At 34.8% G+C, this 4,994-nt stretch overlaps 1 long non-coding RNA gene across 1 annotated transcript; it reads left to right on the forward strand.

Moving 5' to 3' along the window:
* Positions 1–908: 908 nt before the first annotated feature.
* Positions 909–3,297, forward strand: LOC131027803 (uncharacterized). The gene is made up of 2 exons (XR_009102538.2): positions 909–2,557; positions 2,653–3,297. It is a non-coding gene; the product is annotated as an uncharacterized LOC131027803 (long non-coding RNA).
* Positions 3,298–4,994: the final 1,697 nt, after the last annotated feature.

Consider the following 4,994-nt stretch of genomic DNA (forward strand, 5'->3'; position numbering starts at 1 on the left):
TTCTCCTGGCTAATAAATCTTCATATGCCTATAGGCAAATTATGGTTGTCTATTAAGGCAACCTCAGAGAGTGTAGGCAAAAAAATTAAATTTACCGTGTGTCCACCCTATATTATATTGGCGAAATCCTCACATAGAAACATTTAATTACATAAAATATATGGTGATCGGACTGTGAATTTGACAGAAATTGATAATGTTCTGGCGACATGGCCACCCCCAGTCGGTACAAAATATTCACCATTTTCCAAGTCGCCGACGTGAAAAATTCGCCATTGGCGAATATTCACCACTAAAGTAATCTCTCTAAATGACACAATATTGTGCAAAGTCAAATTTCTTGCCATATGTAATCCACCTACAAATTAAACATTGTTCTAATCATGTACTACCTCTCCCCTTGCCCATTTTCCCACCCTTATACATGTGTCCATTCACTTATTTATTACTAGTGCATTTTTGTTTCAAAATTGGATTGTAGTCATGAAGTCATCCTATCCTAATACAAATTTGATTGACTCCCACTTTTGCCTTCCTATCTAGGGTTGCCTGAATACAAGCTCACATGATATGTTGTATATAAATGCATTCAATGTGCATTTATTATTATCATCAAATAATCATTCATAATTCAAGTGTTTAATAATTCTTGAAATCAATATATAACAACACACTTTGATTTGGTACAATAAAAAGAATAAAGAATCTACATCTTAGATGCTTTCCTCTTGTCTTCAATAAGATGAAATAACTCAATCATAAGATAACCTTGACCAAAAAAAAAATACTCACCAAACATTGACAAACTTTAGAGACACTAAATAGCATAAAAGAAACCTTTATGGACAATAAGGAGCATAAAATAAACCAAGACTTTTAGATAATTTGCAAATCATGCATCTGAAACTTGCAGATGTTAACTACCTAGTATAGAAAATTCTTATTCTTCTACGATCACCAAATCTAGTATAGATTATTTATATTTATAGACTCGGAACATATCAAATCCCACGCGAACATATTTTTTTTCATCTCACAAGACCTCCTCGCTATAAACTTCCCTCCATGAAACCGTTCCTTGGCATATGAAAGTCTTATTTTCCCTTACAATTTATGAGCACAGCATTCTACTTTTCAGGCGCAGGTCCCACATGTAACATGAGTGGATTGTCAGTTGGCTAGTAAAGCAACGGGATTGGTTTCTGCACGCGTACACGCATGTAAACGGAATAAGTTCTGGTTTCTGATTACATTTAAGTAGAATCTCACCCCAACTGCATACCAATACTTGTATTAATTTGTAGGCGAGAAGCAGCACAGACGGAAAAATCTGAAACCCAAGATTAACATTCTCATAGTTTCTCTGGGTATCCATCGGTATGTCAGAAAGCAAACCCTCCATGAACAGCAGTCGATGGTTATATGGCACAAAAGTTGGTGGGAAAGAAGCCCAAAAATCAGATCTAGGTAAGTCAGAAAGCAAAGCCATGGTGAGCACCAATCGCAGATCTTGGTCAGATGAGGGAAGGGATTCCCATAAATCAGATTTTGGGAAATCATGTAGCGTAGCGTCAATGCAGGGTAAACTTGTTTCCAGGCGCCTCTGTAGTAGGTTATTTCGAACGATGGCTCAGCTCAAGTGGAGAGGAGAATCCTATAACATATCTATAGACTGTGATACCAGCGAATGGAAGATGTTAATTAAGGTGGAAAGCAGGGTGGCTGTAAATGTGGAGCACTTGGTTTGGAATTTCAGAGGGATTAAGAAATTTGATACAGGTTCAGTAAGTGACCCAGTTGAATTTGAAGTAGTTTGGGATGTTGAGGATTGGCTATTTGATAAACCCATGACGGGGCAAGCCATTTTTATGTTCAGGAACGTGAGTCCTTGTTCACCTCCTCAAGCATCCATTGCAGATTTTACTGCTTCATGTGACATACAAGGTGATCCACTTGTGGTTTACGCTTGGAAACAAGAAGATCAGATTGAATAATTGAGATGGCGCATTTCGCCAAGGGTTTTTATTATTTTTATGTTTTACTATTTTTTTTTTTTTTAACATTTCTTTGTATACCCTTTGATTTGAAATTCTGTTTTAACTTTTTGTACCGGCATATTGAACTATCTATGCACTCCATTCTTTTTCCAAGCAACTTCTAGGGTGTATTCTTATTTTTCAAAAACATATTGCTAAAATTATTGGTGGCTCTATATGAGCGTTGTATTAAAGTCCCCATCGCTATATTTCGATATAGCAAGACAATCAAACTGCTCCTAATAACCTCAAAAATGGAGTTCTAATAAAAGGCTGCAGCATCCACAAGCTGAATGATTCAGATTGTATCAATGGTTCGAGTTTCATGGTCTTTATGAGAGATGCACAAGAGGAGGAAAGCTTAGCATCATAAGCACTACCACCACTCAAGAGTCAACCTTTAATCCCCTGCCCATAAGACTACTATGAGTATGAGTGAAGAGAATAAGTCTGAGAGGGGTAGTAAAATAGCCTTGTGGGATCAACACTCACATTTCAACCGTTTATACATCCTTCTCTAGGTAACAAAATTTGATATTACTATATTTTTGCTTTACTAGTATTCACTTTTGTTCTTCACAGCTATTAATATATATCTTTATTTTGTGGTTTGTAGGGTTTTTTTTGTGCAAGAGTACTTATGAAAGCCGTCAATATCTTTCGTTGTTGTACTCCATCTCAAGGTTTGTATGTTTCGTGATTATGAGATGATGATTCCACTCCAAATAAGGCTTCTACTTTGGGTGGAATTTGTGAACTGCAGATTAGTTGTCTAAGTTTCTTCTATTATCACACAAAGGACATCAAGCATCAATTGAAAATCTTAATTTCGGACAAAAAAAAAAATGAAAGGAAAAGAATGTCAAGGCTCGGCATCATTGTTATCATGTTTTTTAGTATGTTAGGTTACATCAAGCATCAATTGAAAATCTTAATTTCGGACAAAAAAAAAAAAATGAAAGGAAAAGAATGTCAAGGCTCGGCATCATTGTTATCATGTTTTTTAGTATGTTAGGTTCATCCTTTCATTCCGGCTAGTCACAATCTAAAAAAAGTGGAAGATGTATGCTTAAATAGGCTAGGATTTTTCAGGAATATGAGTTATCCATGTAGTTATCTTTGTCCGTTTGGAACAGCCAAAGGGTTGAAAAAATATGGTGGAGCTGCATCTAAGTTGTTGTATTAAATAAGGTCAAAAACTAATTTTGACTACTTTCCAGCAACTATTTAGAAATCTTTCGGTAATAATTTTTTCTTTTGATCTTTGTTGTATAATTTTTCATTTGAGATGAAGTTTTGTTCAGCTAGTCTATTGTTTAGGCATTTGCTACTTTTTTGTTTTCCTCAGTGAATCTTGTTAAATTTTGGGATTGTTGTGGCTCGTGAACAATTATAGTTGTATTTGTACGAGTCTAAGAGACCTTTGTACATGTGGAAAGTTGCATTGTTTATATTGTTCTGATACAATTATAGTTGAAGCTCCCAAAAGGTTTCTTCTCTCCGAATTCAAAGCTCCCACTTATCAGTTTGAATCCCCCACTAATCAGTATGAATCCTATTTTGTTCTGTTTTCTAGCATGCACTTCTGGAAACATAGAATTGAGATGATATTAGGGGTGAGTTGTAGCTGGATGCTATTGCTGTGAAGTATTACTATGATGGGTTTCCATACTCAGTCTTAACACGACACACGTTATGAGGATTTCGTTGGACATTTTAAGGATGGGACTCTACATTCAAATTATTGTGCTATTTTACTTGGTCGTGATACTATCCTGTTTGAGTAGTAGCATTATGATGTTCTACCTTTATATCTGTGGCTCTGTTCCATGGTGGCAGTTTCAGTTGAACATAAGTCATCATATTGGCATTACAAATCACACTGGGAGTAGCATACTCTTGTTATGCAAATGTGCTTGGCACACTGGTTGGAAGGTTTTACATCAGATAAGCATCTTGCTTTAAAGATAAGCATTTTAGTTTTGATGTTGTTGTAGGTAAAATATTCATTCCAAGTTACATTAACAACATACCAATTTCTTGGATTTGTTTTAAAAAACAGTTTGGGTGGTAAACAATTGTATGAAGGTTCCCCACTAGATGAGCCTCTTGTTCCAGTAGAAAATCATTTAATTTTGATGCGATCATGTGTGACGATGTGTGGAGGTAATCTTTCCTATGTAAACTGAAGTTTATGTTGGAAGGCATTTTAAGGCAGATTGTGAGCAAGCAGATCATTATAACTGTTCTGATTTTGTGTTACCTTTTCTCAACCAGCATTTGTTCCTTTGGATTATTTTGTCTGTTTTAAAAAACATTTCATCATCTCTGAACTGCTTGAGAACCATATCAAATAGTAAAATAAAGCATGGGAGAGGATGCATCTTAAATGACACGGAGCTTGCCAAATTTCTTTGTAAAAAAATTGAATTTTGGCAAATTGCATTAAAAAAACAATAAAATTGTTCAAAATCGCCCCAAAATTTGTACAGAACCAATTTTCAATGCCAGGGTTTTGACTTCTAATGGATTTTTTTTTGGTATCTGTTAGGGCTAGGATTCTGCTAGGGCTTTTCATTTGTTTGCTGCTGTATGGTTATGTGTTTGCTTCCATTTCGAAAAGCAACATGTAGTTTGCTAATTGTTTGTTGGTGCCAGGAGTTGATTGTGAGATCGAGCAAATAGAGGCGTTGCAGTAAGTTCTCCATCATTGATGCTGCTGGTATTTTTCTTGCCTGTGTTGTGATTATTAAAGCTTGCATTAGGCTTTTTGTTAATTAAAATTTATTAATTGATAGGTTTTAGATTTTGATCTTTTTTAAATCTTTTATTAACCAATAATACTTTTATAATGTTTTACATATTTATGATATTTTGTTTTAATTTGCTATCTTTAGTTTTATATGTACTTATCTTAATATATTAATGTCTTTCATTGTATCATATTTTTATGTTCAA

This window comes from Cryptomeria japonica, chromosome 3 (genome assembly GCF_030272615.1).
Source record: "Cryptomeria japonica chromosome 3, Sugi_1.0, whole genome shotgun sequence".
Classification (NCBI taxonomy): Eukaryota; Viridiplantae; Streptophyta; class Pinopsida; order Cupressales; family Cupressaceae; genus Cryptomeria; species Cryptomeria japonica.